Below are 22,682 nucleotides of genomic sequence, written 5' to 3'. Positions count from 1 at the left end.
TTAATCGTGCATGCATTATATGTGGTTTTCATTATTTTGATTAACCACTTTTTGCTCCGTGATTATGTAAAAATCGAGTCTTGTTTTTTTTTTCATTTTGGTAGGATTCTTATAGTTAGGTGAAGTGATTAGTTTGAGGCCAGGATGTGAGATTGTCTACCACATGGGACGGCTCTCTTTAGAATTACTATTTGCTTTGCTTTCTAATTATCTATTGTATATAATCATAAGTTATGTCATTATTGAGGAGAATCCAATTAACAGCTTGACGTAAGAATTAAAAGTTTAATTCAACTCAGACAAATCGAAGGAACACTTCGAATCTTTCCGCATATGTCCGAAAACAATAATTAAGGATATTAATTTGATTAATTATTAATTGATAGTATAAATTAAATTAAATTAAATTAATATTATGGCAGCGTTTTGAACAAGATGACAATTGAGGGGTGTTTGTTTACTTGAAACTAATTTAGATATGAGATTAATTGATAATTGTGCGACATTAATTGATAATTGTGCGAGATTAATTTTGTAATATGAGGAAGACCAGGACTATAAATCTCGACTAATTCCATAATTAAATTTTGTGGCATATGTAGACTTCAGAAGAAGTTACTTTAAAATATTATGATAATCTGTCATATACCTTTGAAATTATTATTATTATTATTATTATTATTATTATTATTATTATTATTATTATTATGATTTTTTAAAATTTAAGTTTTATAAACTCTTAACTGTTGCGTCCTTTTCAGCCTTTTTTTAGAGTTACTTTTTCGGTTTCGTTTTGTTTTGTTTAATTGCCCTTAATTTTACACAAAAATAATATCTACATGCCTATATAGAATCAGTATTTTTATCGAAGTGATTGGGTTCGTATATTTATGAATGGGATTTATTAAAATATTGTAGATATCTTCCTGAAATTATATCTGAATTATTGGTTGTCGTTCATGTGAAAGTGTGTCCATGCAAACTACTGATTTGATCGAGTGGTGGAGCCTCTGCAGCTCAAAGAAGAGATCAAGAAATGAAGCTCGGCTTTGAGCTAGCCGAGAAAGGGAGTTCGGTTTTTGAGCCGAGAAGGGAGTTCGGTTTTGAGCCGAGAAGGGAGTTCGGTTTTGAGCCGAGTAGCGGTTATAACTAACTTTGGGAAATAGAGTTAGTTGGATTTTATTTCTTGATTGTATCTTGTATAAATAGCTCGATAGAGCTCAGTAGTGAAGTAGCAGAATTACACCATATACACACACACCCAGAGAGATTAATTCTCAAGATAGCGAGCGGTTGTGAGCGGTAGAGTGTGAGTGTGAGTTCATTGTAATTGTAAAGAGTTCATCAATAAGATTCCGGTCATCTTCTCCGTGGACGTAGGTGGTTTATCACCGAACCACGTTATATCGTTTGCGTGCTTTATTTTCTCGATTACGTGTATGAGATCAGCGGCATCGCAACCCAACAGGTGGCGCCGTCTGTGGGAATTTCCCAAAGGAGTTCTTGATTGCTTTCTGGGATAGTTAGGGTCCAAGAATTCCGGTACTTGAGCTGATCTTGGCGATTGCCCACCGTCTGTTTGAGAAATGTCTACAGCTAAGTTTGAGGTGGAGAAGTTCACCGGGAAAAATGACTTTGGGCTGTGGAGGTTGAAGATAAAGGCCATCTTGATGCAGCAGGGCCTATGGAATATCTTGAAGAATGAAGTCGATGCCGAGAAAGAAGCGGAGGTCGATGAAAAAGAGAAAGGAAAGCTTCAGGATATGCAATATAGAGCCTACAGCACCCTAATCTTGAATTTGTCAGATAGGGTTCTGAGGGAAGTCTCCAAAGAGGAGACAGCTGCGGGAGTATGGACAAAACTTGAGTCATTGTACATGACCAAGTCCATTACAAATCGTTTACACCTGAAGCAGAAGCTCCTTGCATTCAGATTCTCAGATGCGAGAGGAATTACAGAGCAACTTGAAGAATTTGGTAAGTGTGTAGATGATTTGGAAAATATCGATGAAATGATCAAGGATGAAGATAAAGCCTTGATGCTGCTGAATTCGCTTCCTAAGAGTTTTGAACACTTCAAGGATGCGGTGTTACTTGGAAGAGAGTCCAAGGTTACATATGAAGAAATTCATTCTGCTCTGAAAATGAAGGAATCGCAGAAGAATGATTATTCCACTTCTACTAGACAAAATGATCCAGTGGCTGAGAGTCTTTTCTTGAAGAAGGGTCAGAACAAGAAAGTTTTCAACAAGAAGAAACAAAACAAAGATAAGGCTGAGGGAGAGAGGGAGACTAGAAGCTGCTACTATTGCAGAAAGCCGGGTCACTTGAAGAAGGCATGTTTTGCTTGGAAAAGGAAGCAAGAACAAGCGATCAATGCAGGTTCAAATACTGCAGATCTTGCTCAGGAAGTGGAGGCCAATGAGGCCTTGAATATACTCTCAGGGGCAAGAATTGAAGAATGTTGGATCATGGACTCGGGTTGCTCCTTTCATATATGCTCCCACAGATCCTGGTTTCAAAAGTTGACAGCACACACAGGATCAGTAATGTTGGGGAATGATCAGACATGTGATGTTAGAGGGATTGGAGAAATCAAGCTGAAGGTGAGTGATGGTAGTGTAAAAACTCTCACAGAAGTGAGGTTCATACCTCAGATCAAGAGAAACTTGATTTCTTTAGGGCTGCTGGAGTCCAAGGGCTACAGGTTTGAGTCCAGTAACGGAGTGCTCAGGGTGACAAAGGGTCCCAGAATAGTCATGGAGGCCAAAAGAAAGAATAGCCTGTATTACTTGGTGGGTGAAACCGTGATCAATGCAGCAAATGTTACTCAGTCAGAGAGCCTAGATCTGTGGCATGCTAGACTTGGGCATGTGGGGGAAAAAGGCATCAAGGAGCTTGCTAAGCTGGGTGTAATGAGGCTGGGGACATCAGAGAGGCTCAACAAATGTGAGTCTTGTATTCTTGGAAAGGCAAAAAGGCTACCATTCTCTGGTGGAAAGCACACTACAACAGCTCCCTTTGTATATGCTCACAGTGACTTATGGGGGCCTTCTCCAGCAGAATCCATAGGTGGAGGTAAGTATTTCATATCTATTATAGATGACTATTCAAGAAAGGTATGGGTTTACATCCTCAAAGAGAAGTCTCAAGCATTTGAGAGGTTTAGAGAATGGCATACTAGATATGAAAATGAGAGAGGGTCAGTGCTGAAGTACTTAAGAACTGATAATGGGATGGAGTTCTTATCTACTGAGTTTGATAGCTTCTGTAAAATGAAAGGGATAAGAAGGCATAGGACCGTGCCAAGGAACCCTCAACAGAACGGGCTGGCAGAGAGGATGAACAGGACGTTGCTAGAAAGAGTGAGATGCATGTTGTTCTACTCTGGAATGCCAAAGAAATTTTGGGCAGAGGCTGTTTCTACTGCAGCTGATCTGATTAATAAATGCCCCTCTTCATCAATTTCTAATGAGACTCCTGATCAGAGATGGTATGGAACTTTGGGAGACTACTCAGGCTTGAAGATTTTTGGGTGTGCGGCTTATGCACATATCAAGCAGAATAAGTTGGAACCAAGAGCAAGAAAATGTGTGATGTTGGGATACCAAGATGGAGTGAAGGGGTATAGGTTATGGAATATGGATGAAGGGGGTCAGAATATCATTGTGAGTAAAGATGTAGTGTTCAATGAAGGAGAAATGCCATTCAAGAAAAGTAGAGCACCCCCTGGTGGTGACAGTAGCTCTAGCATACAAGAGTTTGAGTTTGATGAGAAATCTGCTTGGTCTGATGCTGATGAGGATGTTGAAATCTCTGAACACCAAGAAGAAGGTGGAGCTTCCAGTTCTCAGTCAGATGAAAACACAAGAGGTGGAGATCCATCAAATCAAGGAAACAGAAGAAATCCAAGGAGGAATGCAGGCTTGCCCAGCAGGTTTTCAGATTATGATATGAGCTTCTTTGCTCTTTGTGTAGCAGAGGTGCTCATGTTCTCAGAGCCTTCAACCTATGAAGAAGCCATAAATTGCAAGGAAAGTCAGAAGTGGATCAGAGCCATGGAAGAAGAAATAGAGTCCTTGTTGAGAAATGGGACTTGGATTTTGGTGAATGACCCAGGGACTCAGAAACTCATAAGTTGCAAGTGGCTATTTAAGAAGAAGGTTGAAGTTGGGGAAGTTGAAAGCATACGTTTTAAGGCAAGGTTGGTAGCTAGAGGATTCACACAAGTAGAAGGTATTGACTACACTGAGGTGTTCTCTCCAGTGGTAAAACACACCTCCATTCGGATCTTATTGGCCTTGACAGCTCATTTTGATTGGGAGCTGCATCAACTCGATGTAAAAACAGCTTTTTTACATGGGGATCTAGAGGAGACGATCTATATGATGCAGCCTAAGGGTTTTGAAAGGTCTGGAGAAGAAAAGAAGGTTTGCTTACTTAAGAAAAGCCTATACGGGCTCAAGCAGAGCAGTAGGCAGTGGAACAAGAAGTTCCATGAGCAAATGGAGCTGATGGAGTTTGAGAGATCCAGCTTTGATAGCTGTGTATATGTCAAGAGAAGTGGAGATTTGATAATAGCCTACCTGTTACTGTATGTAGATGATATTCTACTAGCTGGATCAAGCTTGAGTGAATTGCAGATTGTAAAAGATGAGCTTAAACAAAAGTTTGAGATGAAGGATCTTGGGGAGGCAAAACGAATCCTAGGCATGGACATTGTCAGAAATAGGAAGAAGAAGGAACTGAGGCTTGTGCAAGCTGAGTACATCAAGAAAGTGATAAGGAAATATCAGGTGACAAATGCAAAGGCAGTCTCTACTCCATTAGCAGGCCATTTTAAGTTGAGCAAAGAACAGGCGCCTAAAACCGATGAAATCAGAAGGGAAATGAGTGCGATACCATATGCGAATATAGTGGGAAGCATAATGTACTTGATGATATGTACAAGGCCGGATGTGGCTCATGCTATAAGCGTGGCTAGCAGGTACATGGCTGATCCGGGTAGAGAACACTGGATGGCTCTGAAATGGATCTTGAAATATTTGGGAGGATCTGTTATGATTGGTTTGAGATTTGGTGGAAAAGCATGGTCTGAGAAAGATGAGATTCTTGTAGGCTACTGTGATTCTGATTATGCGGCCAACTTGGATAATAGGAAGTCCCAAAGCGGCTACATATTCACTTTGTTTGGTACAGCCATTAGTTGGAAGTCGAATCTACAACCGGTGGTCGCATTGTCCACAACTGAGGCAGAATATATTGCACTAACAGAGGCCGCAAAGGAGGGAAAATGGCTACAAGGAATCTTACAAGATCTGGGGATAGAGCTGGGAGCAGTAATGATTAATTGTGACAGCAATTCAGCCATATGCTTAGCCAAGCACCAAATGTTCCATGAGAGATCTAAACATATCGATGTAAGGAGGCACTTCATCAGAGACGAAATTCAGAGTGGGAAGATCAATGTGGTGAAGGTTCCCACTGAAGAAAATGCCTCAGACATGTTAACCAAGTCACTGCCAACTTTGAAGTTCAAGCATTGCTTGAAGTTGGTGGAAATTGTGGAATGTTGAAGTATGGAACAGGATTGAGAAGGGAATCTAGATATTGATGGAGTTTTGCAAGGACAAGGTGGAGATTTGTGAAAGTGTGTCCATGCAAACTACTGATTTGATCGAGTGGTGGAGCCTCTGCAGCTCAAAGAAGAGATCAAGAAATGAAGCTCGGCTTTGAGCTAGCCGAGAAAGGGAGTTCGGTTTTTGAGCCGAGAAGGGAGTTCGGTTTTGAGCCGAGAAGGGAGTTCGGTTTTGAGCCGAGTAGCGGTTATAACTAACTTTGGGAAATAGAGTTAGTTGGATTTTATTTCTTGATTGTATCTTGTATAAATAGCTCGATAGAGCTCAGTAGTGAAGTAGCAGAATTACACCATATACACACACACCCAGAGAGATTAATTCTCAAGATAGCGAGCGGTTGTGAGCGGTAGAGTGTGAGTGTGAGTTCATTGTAATTGTAAAGAGTTCATCAATAAGATTCCGGTCATCTTCTCCGTGGACGTAGGTGGTTTATCACCGAACCACGTTATATCGTTTGCGTGCTTTATTTTCTCGATTACGTGTGTGAGATCAGCGGCATCGCAACCCAATAGTTCATACTAATATTTTGGAGTCCACTTGTATAATATCCATCTCAAGATAAATGTCACACTTTCATTCTTAGTTTATCCCAAAAAAATATCACATTTCATATTATTTGGAAAAGTTTTCTCTATTCACTTAATACACAAAACAACATCTCCTAAAATCTAGTGGCATCATTCAAGTGTGACGTCTACCTCGGGACAGAGTACTATTTTATGTCAATAAAAGTTCTTTTCTGAAACGTCCTATAAAATTAGTCCATTTCTGTTGCAATAGAATGTGGATAGAAGTTTCAATAACTTTAAATACACTTTCTTAAAACAATGCTAACATTTTCTGTGTTTGGGTATATGGTAGCATAACTTTAAATCCTTCAGTCAGTTGTCTCACCCTTCGAGATACCTACAAATCAGCACGGAGAATAGTAATTGTATCCACCGACAGATACTCTTACTCTAACAACCAAAAGAAATGTTTATAATATAAGCATGTTAATGATATTAATGTTAGAAATAATATGCTTGATATGGCGTGAGATCACACAACTTGCAACACAATACAAAATTTTTTCTCAAAAAAAGAGATAAAGCGTACTGGAGTTACAAGGATTAATTTTAACAACCTATATAGCTTGAGTCGAGTTAATACTCTTTCCCATTGAAACTTGGTTGTGTTACAAACCTATCCTGTATCGGACGGATGAATGAGGAAAGTTGGAAGCTATATATAAGTGTTGTCCAACTCTAATTAGTTTGAGGTCTTTTGGGAGTGACCCAAAAACAACCAGTGCGATGGACTTATTTCCAAAGTCGGCAATATCCAACTATTGTGCAGTCGACTGTCCTCTTATGTTAATTGAAGGTGAAATGTGTAGGGTTATTGTCGGTCTTTGGTATGATTTGCTGGGGATTCGGAAGAAGGGCATGCCATTGGTCTGGCAACAGATGGTTTGGAATTTAGTGATTGAGAGTGATGATTTTGGTTGTAATTTATTGTATCCACACCTTTGCATCATTTAATTTCCCAAAATCACAATTTTATTTATATAAGCTCATATATATGAATTGTTCTTAAAGCAAATATTTTGACACGTCGTCAGTTAAAATAAAGTTTTCCACGAAAACCATAAAAGTCCGAAAAATGGCCAAAACTTTACCAAACAATTATGCATTTGTCACCTCAAACAAAGGCTAGTAAAACCTAAACTTATGAAGATTCTACACAAAATCTTGAAACACGAATAAAAATCAACATAGTGCTAGTTGAATATTATCCACATATCTTAATCAGCTTTTCATGTGAATCGCTGTTCTATATAAACCATATGTGAATCTTGAATGGACGTGCATGAAAATGAAAATAAAGGAATTTTAGATAAGTACTTGAAAAAAAAAATATTCTTACGTGTTGGAATAAGTTTTTTGTATGCGAGGAACATATAATAGGCAAGTGAATATATGTTGCAGAACTTGTGTTCGAAATTAAAATTGCTCAAACCCATAGGTAAATTTTGTTTGCATTCGGGTTAATGATTCACTCTGCATCCTTATAAAACTAGTTTAAATTAGAATTTATTGTATCAGTAAAAAATTATTAGTTCTACTTTATAATTTATTTAATTAACTACGATAAATAAATTAATCAATTAAAAGGGGATGGGCGACTTGAAAGGAGAGAGAAAGATGTGTGTAAACAAGTAAAGAAACGAAGAAGGAAAAAAATGAAGTATAAAAAAGGCATAAGCCCTCAAATAGTATTACATTTAGATATGTACTAATGGTGTGGAAAAATATAAGGATTATTTATATACTTCCCTTTAACTAAAAACAAGAAATAGTAATAAAAAAATTCCTTCGTAAATCAACTAATGCTCCACCAACTTTTCCATTAAATTGAAATTTAAGTTTAGAGATCATAATTGCAACAAAACGTTCATCCAAGTTACAGGGGTCAAAAGAAGATTATAGGATATGATTGAAAATCATATTCATGCATGCATGATTTTTTTTTTATCTAGGATATCCAATTTGCTTTATTCAAAGATCTAAAGTTTGTATTATCATTTCAAAATCAACTTTTACACTTTTTTAGTACCTAGAGTGCATTGTCATGGTGTGGAAAAATCGTTGCATGTCACTATACATATCAGATGTGTTAAATTTTAAATAGGACTAGAAGAAAAAAAAAAGATTTTGGCATCAATGGGGAATGGATATGCAGTCCCATCAAATCAATGAAAATTTAAAGTTGTGACCAAACATAGATTATAAAAAATAAAAGACAAACGGTTGGTGGAGATCATCTTTTTTAACTTTTACTTTCCCATTGTGACTAACGCGTGTTTTATAATTTCTTTATTTAAAAACAAAAGCAATTGGACAAGAAAATTCTATATGAAAATTCCAGTCCTGTGTATTTTGTTACTTATAATAATTCAACTAGATAATATTTTTGATATGTTGTATGGAGATTATGATGTTGAACTTGATAGGTAGAGAATAACTTTTACTATTTCAATTTCAACATTTATCTTTAATTGTATTTTAGTTTTACAGGAACTTGGATGATTGTTGAGTTCGCATATAACTACAACCAATTAACGCACCTCCACGACAGAGGAAAAGAAGAAAGTCGAGAAATTCTTTTTTTTTTCTAGGGAATTTTAATTATTTCATAAAAGGGATAGTTTTTTTTTTAATTCCCACAAAGGGAGTGACGCATGTCCGTGATGAGTCTCTGTAATTGAAACGCATGACCTAAGTACGTTTTACAATAAGAGGCATGTGACTTATGCATCGCTTAAAAAACACGTTTTTTTGAAAGACACATTTAGCTTATGCGTTATTATGGGGCCATCCACACCTTTGTCTCAGTACCGTCTCTTAACCGTCTCATCCCTTAACTATTCATGGGCCCCACTGCACCTTTTACCTCATCTCTTAACTAAGAGACAACATTTGCATCCCTCCATCTCTTAAGGCCACCCGCAACGCGTTACGCGGGTGGCCCGTATTTCGTTCCTCCGTGACGGAACGATGGCGGGACGCGTTGCAGCGTCTCGTCCCGTCACCATCCTGCCGAATCGCCCGTCCCTCCGAGACCCGTTGCGAGACGTCTTGCCACGCGCTCCCGCGACGTGGCGAGCTCCCAGGCCATGCGTGACGCCCACTCACCGGCCCGCGAGTGGGATTCGTCGCGCTGACGCAATAAATCATTTTTAAAAAATTTTGAATTAAAATGAAATATTAAAACTTAAAAATTGGCAAACGATAATATTACCGTTTTATAGCCGTTTTCATTTTTTTATTATTTTTATTTTTTTACTCTATAAATATTCTTAATTCATCCTCATTTCACACACAACTACACATCTATTCTTCTCAAATCATCTCCATTTCCTCTCCAATTTTCATCTCAAATCATCTTTCTTTTATTATTCCCCCAAATTTAATCGATCTCATAGATTCGTATGAGCAAATGCGTCGAATAATGGAAGAATCACTTGTAGAAGATCGACGCCGGGAGGCGGAGGAAGCCGCGCCGCCCCAAAGACGCTCCCGGACATACATCCATCGTAACCGGGAGGAAGTCGCCGCAAGGTTAGTCCGCGACTACTTCTGCGATAACCCGGTGTGGGGAGATACCTACTTTCGTCGCCATTTCCGCATGCGGCGACCACTATTTCTCCACATCGCAAATACATTGGCGGCCCGGGAAGAGTTCTTCCAAGAAAGTTTCGACGCCATCGGTCGTCCCACCACGCGACGCTGCAGAAATGTACTGCAGCAATCCGTCAGCTTGCGACTGGACAAACGGCGGATGTGTTCGACGAATACCTTCACATTGGAGACAACACAGGGAGAATGTGCTTGCTCCAATTCTGCAAAGGCGTCCGGGCAGCCTTCACCGACGAATTTCTCCGGAAGCCAAGCACGACAGATTGCCAATTTCTGCTCCGCCTTCACGAAGAAGTGCACGGATTCCCCGGGATGCTTGGCAGCGTCGATTGCATGCACTGGCAATGGAAGAATTGCCCGGTGGCGTGGAGGGGGTCGTACACGAGCGGCCACAAAGGCACCCACCCCACCCTTATACTCGAGGTCGTCGCCGACTACCGGCTATGGATCTGGCATGCGTACTTCGGAGTCCCTCGAACAACGACATAAACGTGCTCCACCAATCCGACCTCTTCGCCGAAGTTTTGGATGGTAAAGCGCCGGCCATCAACTTCACCGCTAACAACCGACGCTATAAAATGGGGTACTATCTTGCCGACGACATCTACCCGAAGTGGCCAACCTTCGTGAATACGTGCACTAGGCCTGTGAACGCAAAGCAGGTGCTTTTTGAGCGGAAGGCTGCTCGGGCGTTCGGGGTTCTCCAAGCGCGCTTCAACATTATCAAAGTCTCGGCTCGTACGTGGTTCATGGAGAGCATGGTCGACATCATGTATACGTGCATAATCTTGCACAACATGATTGTCCAAGACGAAGGACCCGAGGCGGGAAATAAGTTCGACCCTGAAGCCCCCGGAAGCTCAACCGCAAGTAGTCCGCCTCGAAGTGGAGTGCATCTGTCTATACAAGAACGGTTGTATATTCGGGCAAGGACACGTGACTCTACCGCCCACGCCCAACTCCAAGATGATCTAGTGGAGCACATCTGGGCAAACTTTGGCGGAGGAAATTAAATTATGTATTTTAAATTTTTTTAGGATTTTTAATTCTGTTTTTTTTATTTTTTTGAATTTTATATTGTAATGTTATTTTATTTTTAATGAAGTGTGTTTTTTATTAATTGAATATGTTGGGAAAAACTTAAAAAATGAAATTGAATGAATAGTAATTTAAGGGACGGATAAGTGACGGAGGGTTGCAGGTTTTGTCCCTTAGTTAAGGGATTGAGTAAAAAAGTACAGTGGGGCCCGCGAATAGTAATTCAAGGGACAGTTAAGTGACGGCTTAGTGACAGTGTTGTTGTCACGACCCAATTCTCGTTAAGGATAACGAGATTGAGTAATTCGCGACTAATGGGGGATTAAAGAAGCGGGGATAGAAAGGGGGTAGAATCTGAAGAACTTGCCGAAGCCAAATGATGGATATCACAAAATAAGAACCAAGTATTCGGTTACAATTTCTCAAAACAGAGTAATTCAACAAGTCAAATGAATCAGAGTTCGATGATGAGACATTTCTATTCTCATTTAACAAAACACAGCGGACTAGGTCCCTACTGAACGACTTCGTGTATGAGGACACGAATCGCCTGGGAATCCACACGATTATTTACTAGCATCGACTCCGATCAATTCTCCTCTCTCTGGGCGTTCAACCTGCACATTTATAAATACATGCAGGGCTGAGTACAGGAGTACTCAGTGGACACGTGCCGAAAACAAAACATACAATATAAGTTGTCATCCATCCACAGTATCACGCGGGGTTTTCTCAAAAGGCCCGAGCATACTAAATTCTTGTGTGATCTTACAAGTCCGACTGCAGTCTAAGTTCTTTCGTATTCTACCATGTCTGAGAAACTAGTGTGTCGTGAAGGTGGCCACCTTCAACGAACACCCTCGCCGGCCAACCTCTCTAGGATGGCTCACAGCTCTTGTGCACTTAAATTCCGAATAGGATTTGCGGTCCTATTGGGAACCGAATTCGTTACTAACCTTTTGGCATCGCCAAAAGTCTCGGCATATAGCCCTATCAGACAGGTCTCAACAACAAATATTTTATGGCATGACAACAACTTTAAAAGAGATGATCACATTTTCATTTTTCAGAAAAGATATTTCATACTTCAAAACATTTGCTTTATATCCACACTATAGTGCTGGATATTAAAAGAAAGCCCACCTGTTATGCTTATCTCCAATTAACAATTCCTCGTTCGGCCTCTCTTGCCTCTTGAACAATCTCTCCTTTAGAAATAAATAGCGTAACACGCTAATTAGTACTCAAACTATTCTTTTTGAGAAAAGAATGCATGCATCCTATTGGATAGCAACTATCTTTGTCTCGGTTTATAGGATTCTCTTAATCCTACACCGGCTTCACTACTCCGCAGAGTTTATTTATTCACTTTACTAACTTTGGAGAAATTCTATTTTCTCTAAAATAATTCTTTGGGCGCTTATTTAATAAAATATGGATTCTCGGAAAATCCCTTTCTTAGATCTTTTCTTAAGATTTTTCTTAAGGCCGCCCATGGCGTCGCGGGGCGACGCCGGTCGGCCCTTCGCATCTCCGCTTAACCTTTCACGTCTTTGGGACACTTAATTTATGCGGGAATTAATTAATTAAGCTCCAAGCTTAATTCCTTAAATTAATTCCACTCCAACAAATTAATTTCCCAAGTCCACTAAAATAATTTCCGGCCCAAACAATTAAAAGGTTGGCAGCCCATTTCCTATTCTCCTTTTTCTTTTATTCAAATTTTTGGGCCCAATTCTTCAAGAAGCCCAATTCAATTTCATATACTCCCTACCCCCATCGTATTCCTCCAGAATCCCTCCCCAAATTCCATTCTGAAATTCAAAAGAGGAAGACTCAAATTGGGAAGTGAATAGCGGCGCCCATCTCTCTCCCTCGCGGTTTCCGGCGAAATCGCCGCTCCACGGCGTCGTCGCCGGCTCTTTCTCGCTCCCTTCCCCGACGGTCAGTGGAGAGGAGGCGTCGCTCCCTCCTTCCTTCCCTTGCCGCGGCCCGCAGCTGCCCCGCGGAAGTTTCCGGAGCTCCGCCGTCGTCCAACCTTCGCCGGCAGCCCCTTCGTCCTAAAGCTAAGTCCCCTCTCCACTCCCCCTTTTACTCGTTTATCATCGAGTTAAGCATCAGCTTGGTAATCGTTGAGTGTTCTGTTCGTTCCTTGTGGTTAAAGCTGTGATTCTTGGTGGGGAGTTCAATTCCTGGAATTGATCCTTGGCTACTATTGTTATGATTTTGCATATGCATTTGGGAGCATTTAGCTCACTGTAACTCTATTCTTGCATATGCTTATGTTGGGGAGGCTTGATGGATTTGCTACTGTTCTATTCTCATGAGGTTCTTATGAGGAGTTCTATGTTCTTGTGCTACCCGATCATTCTATATGATGCAAAAGGGTGTTGTTGAGGGGTTACCTTGCTTTGTGATCCCCTCTCGGTCTGCCCTCCTCACTGCCACTGCTCCGCACCGCTGCTCCTTACTCCGCTGCACTCTCTTGCCGTGAGAAATTGGCAGAATGCAGTTGTGGAGTGGGGAAGGAGATGGTGGTATTTATAGGCAAAAGCCTTGGCTAGTGAGGGCTGATCCTTGGGAGGCTTCCATGCCTAGATTAGTGAATTTCTTGAGGGGAGGGAGTCCTTTGGCGGTTGCTTGAGTTAGCTTCTAAAATGATGAAAAGCTGGGAAGGGAGTCATTTGGGGCTGCCCTTATTGTCAAATCTGCCGCCTTTCTTGCTGCTGTGAAATGTCCATTGTTCACTTTCCAAAATTAGTTGTGCTCCTTATTTTTCTCATGTGTGCAAAGTATTGACCTCCCCCTTTTTGGGTGTTTTCTTTGCAGGTAAGTAAGCTGCTTTCTTGGAGCTTGGTGGAGGGGACTTTTGAGAGATGGAGGGGAGAAGAGATGAGATTTGCTTACACTCAACTCCCTACTCCCCTACTCATCCTAGTTTAGTAGAGAGAAATTGTATATCCATTCTTGTGAAACTCTTGGATTTGGAGCTCAAAAGTGGTGTAGTATTTTCTTCATTGGACATTTGAATGTAGAGATATTTGGGGCACTCAATTTTTCTTAATAAAAGTATCACAATTACTTTTATTCTTGCAATCTTTTCTTTTGTACTCCAAATACTCCATGAAATTGTATTTGCTTTTCTTCAACAAATTCCAATAATCTCTTATTTCAAATCTTGCCATTTAAATAGAAATCCTTGTTGCACTTAAACTTTCCTCCTCAACAAAATGCTTAATTTGATTCCACGTCGGAGATTACAACAAGATATCCTTCGTTCATACGGACATTAATCGCGCTAAAAGAATCTGATAAAACGATTAAAAATCCGGGGCGTCACAGTTGTGGATGGCCTAACCATCTCATCCCTTAACTATTCATTCAATTTCATTTTTTTATTTTTATTTCCAATAAATTCAATTTATATTTCATTGAAATATTAAATTAATACTAATAGTTCATAAAATCATTAAAAACCACGAAAATTACAACATCCGAAAATATGAAAAATACATAATTGAAATCTTAATATTACAATTTATTGAAATCCGCTTCTAGCGATTCTTCCATCATTCGACGCATTTGCTCAAATGGATCCATGAATGGATTAAATTTGGGAGAAGAATAATGTTTTGAGATGAAGAATGTAGAGTGTTTGAGTGATGAAAATAGAGAGTTTTTTTTTATGGTGGATAATTTGTGGGAATGATTTGATATTTATAGAAGTGATTGTTGGGCTAAAAAAATAAGAAAAAAAATTAAAATATTGAAAAAACGGCTAGTATTTTGGGGGGGGGGGAATTACTTTTTTTCGATTTTTTTTAGAATTTAAAAAAAACAAAAAAAAATATTTTTCAACGGATATAAACGACACCCACTCGCGGACGGCGAGTGGGCGTCACGGCCGCACGGGAGCTCGCCACGTGGCCAACGCGCGTGGCGAGCCAGCTCACCAACCGCCTCTTGGCGGAGGGGCACCGGACGAGACGGAGCACCCGCATCGCCCTCTCGATGCCGTCTCGTCTCGTAGAGACGAGACCGAGCCCGCGATGCGGATGCTCTCATGCGTCTCTCTCTCACGCGTTCTATTTCTATTTTGTATAAGGGTGATTTATTTCGTTAAGAGACACATGTGCTACATGCGTCTTTCAAAACATGTTTTTTTTAGCAACGCGTATGTCACATGCGTCTTTAGAGATGCATCACGGACATGCGTCACTCCCTTTGTGGGAATTAAAAAAAAAACTACCTCTTTTATTGAATGATTAAAGTTTCCTATAACAAAAAAAGAATTTTCTCGAAGAAAGTCAGATAGATTTGCAAAAGAAGTCGAGAGTCACAAAACCTTCAAGATTTATTTCCTTTGATCTAACACGCTGCATCGGCCAATTCCTAGCATCATGTAGTTTATCGAGACACCAAATTTAAGGCCATATTTGTGCCTGTTACGTATGATTGCTTTTCCAAATTTAAAATTTATGCTGTAAATAACATATAGCCTGGTGCATGGCCGTGTGTTTATATCAAATCTCATAATAATATGCAACCAAATAATATATTATTTTTACTTATATCAAACTCAAACTAAAATTAAGTTTGTATTCGGGCCTTTGACCGCTTCTTTTTACCAAAAAAAAAATAAAAATTTAAGTAGCTAGATAAAGTCATTTTGTACTAGGATTACGCGTTATGATATTTTGTTTATATTTAAGTACCTGGCGTGTGATTTATTTAAGATATGGGAAATATACAAAATGTACTTCATGAGTATGAGGGTATTTTAGTTCAAAAGAATAGTAATTACTTCGTTTAACCCATAAAAATAGACCATTTTTTTCATTATCGTCCTATAAAAATAACAACTTCTGTTTTAGAAAAAAAATTCTTTAATAAGGTGAGTCTCTATGTCTTTTATATTACTAACTGCACATCAAAACTCATGCTATTTAAAAAATAGTCTATTTTTATGGGACGGATAAAGTATAAAAACTAGTATGTAAAGTGCAAAGTCAGTGGACTTTTTGTAATCTTTTCCATAGATCGTAAATAAGTTAACAATAAAATTCAGATAAAATTCGATGATTGTAATTTTATATGATATCATGGGATGAGTCGTCCCCTACCACAACATGTGATGGGGTACGGACTAAACAAGCCCAACAGCAATGACGGCCCATCAGCCCGAAGCCCAAGGAAGAGTATGAGTTCGGCATGACCAAAGAGTTCGGATGAGTTCGGCATTACCAAAGAGTTCGGCCTCAGCCTACAGCTCGGTAAAAGCCAACCAATCAAGCTCTGCTCTCAGGTCGGCATCAAGCTCTACTCTCAGATCGGCAACCAAAGCAGTTCGGTCTCAGTATTCGACCGAACAAGGAGTTAGTGGACCCATGCAGGATTTCCACAACTTCCAACACACCCACTACCACGTGGCGTCAACTCAGGCCACGATCTTAGGCCATGACCTACACGACATCCACGACCTAGAGTGATGATGTAAGCCACGATCTTAGTTCAATGTATAAATAGAACTTAGATCTGGTAGAAAAGGGTTAGAATCTCTCTAGAGAAATAATCATATCGCAAGTCTGTGTTGTAAGCTGTAATTCGCAGATCAAGCAATACAAACCTGCCCCCATTTCTCCCCGTGGACGTAGATTTACCTCTGTAAATCGAACCACGTAAAATTCTCTGTGTCGTAATTTATTTTTACGAGCATTCATCATCATCAAAAATTCGCCGATTCATCACTGGCGCCGTCTGTGGGAAACAGAGAACCAAATTTGTGATAAAGCGAATTTTTGACCATTTTTTCAACCCAAAAAATGCATACCAGATCGCAGAGTACCCGTATTCCTGCCCGTGAGAACCAGGAGGAAGCCAATCCATCCCATAGGTCTGGAAAACAGCCTAGGGATAAATCCACCACCAGTTCTCATGGCGGAGGAACAAGCCGCTCCAAAAGCCGTCACACCGAGTCTTCCCAGCAGCCCGATTTGAACGGGGCTGTCAAGCTGTTTTTGGCTGAAAAGCAGGAGGAATTCTTAACCTTCCTGCAGAGAAGCCAAAAGCAGCCGGAGGCGAAAACGGCGGATTCTCTCTCTCCCTCCATACGAGACAGTCACTACCGCAGTAGTGTCGTGTCTTCCAGAAGAAAGAATCCTCGGTACCGGAATCACAGGAGAACTCCATCTCCTCCATACCGAAGAAATGTCGGGTTCGCCATGTACGGAGCATTGAGGACTCCGTTCTCGGACGATATTACCCGAACTTCCCTACCACAGAACTACCGAACTCCGTCGATAACCTATGACGGACTCGTGGATCCTCATGATTTCTTGGGACGCTATCAATATAACATGGCGAACCAGGGTCTCAACGAGGTCCACATGTGCAAGCTGTTTCCCGAGCTGCTAATCGGGAACGCAAGAAGGTGGTTCGATAGCCTCCCTCAAGGCAGCATTAGATCCTACCGAGATCTAATGGATGCTTTCCACAGGAGGTTCTTTCAGAAAGCGGAAGCCAGAAGCACTTCGGCTCAGCTGCTTTCTATACGTCAAGGTCGCGACGAAAAGATCAGCGATTTTATGACGAGATTCCACAAGGAATGCCTACAAGTAGATAATCTCAATGATCTACTTGTCATTTCGGCATTCCAAAATGGAATCCTGCCCGGAGCTCTCTACAGAAAGCTCGTGGAGTGCGGTCCGCAAACAGCTCAAGAGATGTGGGACATTGCGGACAAGTTTTCTCGTGCCGATGAGGCAGACCGTCGAAAACGGTCTTTAGACAGCTCATCCAGAGAAGACAAAAAGAAGCCCGGTCATAGCGATCAGAGGCATCCTCGCCGAACACCTTCTTCACTAAAGGAGAGATAGCGGTCATCCGAGGTGATCGAAAAAGAGCAAGTGTGTTCGCAGATTACGCTTAAAAGTGCCGAGCAATCAGTTCGGCACCATCAAGCATAGCAATCACAGCAGCCGGAATCAGAGGCCGGCGAAATGACCGAAGTCACACCGGAGCCGAACTCGATGGTGTACGGCACTGAAGCCGTGATTCGGTTGAGATCGGCATATCCAGTCCCCGAACTCAATTTCTCCTCAGAAATGAATGGTGATGGACTGAGAGCCGAACTAGATCTTGCCGAAGAAAGAAGAGAATTGGCCTGCCTAAAAGCAGCCAAGTACAAGGAGCAAGTAGCCCGGTATTACAACCAAAGGGTGAAGAAGCTGCAATTTCAAGTGGGAGATCTCGTCTTGAGAAACAACGAAGTAAGCCGAGCAGAAAAGCTGGGCGAACTCGAGCCCACATAGGAAGGTCCATATCGGGTGTCAGAAGTCCTCGGCAAAGGGTCTTAAAAATTGACTCACGCGTCAGGAGCACAAGTACCCCGAACATGGTACGTTTCCAACCTCAAGAAGTTCCATTTGTAAGAGACAGTCCGGTCAGTCAGTCTTATGTGTTTTCTTTGTTTTTTACTTGTTCTTGTCTCTACGTGCGTTGTGTCTGTCTATGTGAGTGTCGTCTCTTACAAATAAAACTGAGGTATCTCGTTCTTCAAAGGCTGATCCCCTTTTTAGAACATACAAGCCAACGATTGTGCGTCAAAGCTTCTAAAGAGGATACAAGACCACAATTCAGCTTAAACAAGCAGTTCGTCTGAAACGAGCTGCAACAAGCCCACGATTGTGTGTCAAAGCTTCTAAAGAGGATACAAGACCACAATTCTGCTTAAGAATCAAGCACTTCGTCTGAAACGAACTGCAACAAAAGTCTGATTCTCGCGATAAAACTTGCCTGAATTACGACTAGGGAAAGTCCGATCCACGCGATAAAACTCGCCGAATTAGGACGACCAAGTTCGGTCAAAGCAGTTTACCTCATAAGACCGAGGACGACCATGTCTAGTCAAAGAGGTTTACCGCATAAGACCACTTCGGTTAACTGGGAAAGTCCGATCCACGCGATAAAACTCGCCGAATTAGGACAAGGGAAAGTTCGATCCCGGCGACGAAAATCGCCAAATTAGAACACAAAGACGAGTCCGGTCAAAGATGTTTATTTCATCAGACCAAAGACGAGTCCGGTCAAAGATGTTTATTTCATCAGACCAAAGACGAGTCCGGTCAAAGATGTTTATTTCATCAGACCAAAGACGAGTCCGGTCAAAAGATGTTTATTTCATCAGACCAAAGACGAGTCCGGTCAAAGATGTTTATTTCATCAGACCAAAGACGAGTCCGGTCAAAGATGTTTATTTCATCAGACCAAAGACGAGTCCGGTCAAAGATGTTTATTTCATCAGACCAAAGACGAGTCCGGTCAAAGATGTTTATTTCATCAGACCAAAGACGAGTCCGGTCAAAGATGTTTGTTTCATCAGACCAAAGACAAGTCCGGTCAAAGAAGTTTACTTCGTAAGACCTAGGACAAGTACGATGAAATTTCTTCGCTAAGCTGTAAATACAGTGTTAGAAGCGAAAACAAAATTTCATTTTCAAATCTTGTTCGGCATACAACTCCGCTACCCTACAAAATGGCGTTACGCTATTACAAAGGACTATTCTACTGTCCAGGGTTGCTAAAGTTGAGCCATCTATTCACAAAATCCTCGTGAAGCTGAGTTCGGGCGTTCCAGGCAGCTGCAGAATAAGCAGGTCGACGAGATGCTCTAATCGACCTGCCACCTCTTCTCTGAGCCCGGGAAGCCCTAGCACCTCGGCGGCGAAGAGTCTCTTCACGAAGCATTTGTTGATCTTGCTCACTCATAATCACAGCTCCTCTACGAACTTCAGCCTGTTCTCGTCTTGACGTTTCCGGCTGTTCCAGAGTTCGTTGCTGACTTGGAGTACGGTTTTGAGCAAGTGAATCAAAGGTTTGATCTGGAGTGCGAGCATCTGTTGGCACGATATGCCGAAGGAATCTTTCTATGGAGGGGCGCCGAGAAAGAACAATGTTGTACCGAGAAGCCCAGCGCCGCAATGATGTCACGACTTGTTGGCAAGCCGAGCTCTCCAGCGCATTGTTCCTCCGGAGTACATTATATTCCTCCCACAGTTCGTCAACTCGACTCTGAACATCTGATATGGTCATTCCCCCGCGCACACGGATGTAATCCTCGTACGCAGTCCTCTCAGCAATGGTCGTATTCAGCTCGGCCTCCAGATCATTCTTATCGGACTCTAAGTCCTTATTATCGGCATCCAGCTTCACTAAACGAGCCAGAAGCTCGTCATTCTTCGTCTGATCGGCTATAGCTCTTTTCTCAGCTTCGTCTAAAGCCGAAGAGTACAGCCGCTTCCAGTGAAGTACCTCCAGCTCCTTGAGAGTTAAGAATACAAAGCAGCTACGTCAGTTCGGCATTTCAGCTTACCGAGCAGGTAGTAAACCACAACAGAAGTAAGAGAGTACGAAAGGCTATACGAAGACACAAGAGCAGAAAGAAGAATTTTTTCATTCATAAGAAAAAAATTTTTCTATACAAGGAGGGCTTCAAGGCCATTTTACATAAAGGAAGAAACTAAACTAAGAGAAGGGAGACGAAATCATACTTCGCTAGCTTCGTCTCCACCTTCTCGGTGAGGTTCAGCTTCCTTCTCATCTGCTTCAGCTTCAGCCTCTGCCTCCTTGCTCTCCTCAGCCTGCTCGGCGCCACCGTAGCCGATCTGCTGCGTCTCCTGATCGGCTTCCTTCTCCGGATGCCCGGCTCGCTCGACTTCGGCCTCCCGCTCCAGCGGCTCGGCCTCACCCTCTCCGTTGTAAGTCGAAGCGGGTGAAACGGGTCCCACGGAGGCAAAGATAGCCTCCAGGTTCTCGTCCCGATCAGCTCGACAACTCCGGACTCGGTCTGCAGAAAGCAGGACCGAGGATGAAGCGAGCTCCTCAAGGAGCGGCAGATTCTGAAGCCGAGCTGCTATCTCTCGGCTGTACAGAGGCAGCACGACATCGGCCCCCTGCTCGCCCTTATCGGCAATTAGCCTTACCAGGCTACCGACAAAGGCCGAGAACTGGCTGCTCAAAAAGAGTTTCTCCGTGTAAACACGGAGAGCCTCCCCTTGGGCAACCACGGCAGCAGCATCGCTCCGCTTCGCCTGCTCTCGCTGGATGACGAGCTGGTTTTTTGGCAAACTGAGCTTCATCCTGGGCCGAAATCCTAGCAGCTCTGGCCTTCTCAAATTTAGCCTCAGCCTGTTCGGCCCGATGACAAGCAGCCGCCAACTTCCTCTGCATCTCGGCATAGTCATTGGACGCTTTGGAGAGTTCGACGGCGACGAGTTTGGAGAGCATATCGTTCCTCTGAAAATGGATAAGGAAAAAAGTCAACAGAGGGCACCAAAAATACAGGACAGAAGCCAGGCCAAAGAATCAAGAAGACAATTCACCTCGGCGAAGTCCGTGGGCCATAAAAATGGCTCACAGATATGCTCCGAAGGAGGCGCCAAGACCACGTCTTTCTCTGGCGCTCTCGGGGGCTTCTGGGTCCTCCCCTTCCTACTTGCCGAAGTCGACTCCGGCTTCTTTGGACCCGAAGAGGTCTTTTGCCTCTTCGGATTCTTCTCGGCATCAGGCGCCGAGCTGGTAGCCTTCTCTTTCTCCGGCTCCTCAAGCTCGGAGGACTTTCGGATAGCCTTATTCAGCATGAACACTGCCAAAAAGCAAGAAAACAAGGTTAGTTTTCTTCGTTAAAGCAGTAGAGCATAAAGATAAAGAGAAATCCTCACCCTCGGCCTCTTCGTCCGAAGACGAGATATTGAACACGAGGTCGCCCTTGACGAGCTCAGTTTCCGAATACTGTTTCCTAATCATAGGAATCTTATTGAGCTCGCCCTCGAGCTCGGCCAACGGTTCTAACCGAGGATGGGGAATCACGGACTTCGGCCTTCTCCAAGGAAAGCCCGGAGCCGAAGTCCTATTATAAAAAAAGAAACGGTTTTGCCATTTCGGCCACTTGGTTTTGCAGAAGGCCCTAAAAGGCTGTAAGGGGATCAAGTAAAACCAAGATCCCTTCCTTTTAAACTGGAAAAAATTAAGGATTGCCCTCAGAGACAGATCCTTATCTAGCCTACGCAGTTCGGCAGCAAAAGCCGATAAGTGCCTCCAAGAGTTCGGAGTCACCTGACCTAAAGGGAGTTGAAAAAAATCAAGAAGCTCTACAAAAGGTGGGGGAAGAGGAAAACGAAGCCCGCATTCTAAGCAGGCTTCGTAAACGGTGGCATAACCCTCCGGCGGGTCGTTAGCCCTATGATCATCGTCGGGAACCACCGCCTTCCCCCCAGGTAAAAAATATTTCTCGTGAAGGGATATCACAGTATCCTTACTCAAGATACTGTGAAAATACTCTACGGTCTTCTCCCCGGATTCTTTCCGGCTAGAAGACCCCTTATCCCCTTTCCTACCGCTACCCGACACCGAAGAAGAAGAAGAAGACATTTTTCTTACTTTTTGAAAGTGAAGAAAGTCTGAAGAAGCTCTTGAAAGCGGAAGAAAATTTCTCGAGAAAGAGAGAGTATAGAAGACGCAACAGCAAAGGTGTTCAAATGAGGAAGAAAGAGCATATTTATCAGATTCGGCGAAGATTTCAAAATCGTCGCACCGTTTCGAATCCCACCTTTTCAGGATTCAACGGCCGGATTTTACTGTCGCATTTAATGCAGTCACATGCAAGGCACGTCCCCTGACGTCAGCCTCCCCCGTACCTTTATCCAGAATGCCGAAGTGACTCGCTTCGCCGAAGTGATTCACTTCGTCTTTCGGGGGGGGTAGTGATGGGGTACGGACTAAACAAGCCCAACAGCAATGACGGCCCATCAGCCCGAAGCCCAAGGAA

The sequence above is a fragment of the Salvia splendens genome, chromosome 6 (genome assembly GCF_004379255.2).
Source record: "Salvia splendens isolate huo1 chromosome 6, SspV2, whole genome shotgun sequence".
In the NCBI taxonomy this organism is placed as follows: Eukaryota; Viridiplantae; Streptophyta; class Magnoliopsida; order Lamiales; family Lamiaceae; genus Salvia; species Salvia splendens.
Note: the sequence above shows the minus strand (reverse complement) of the source record.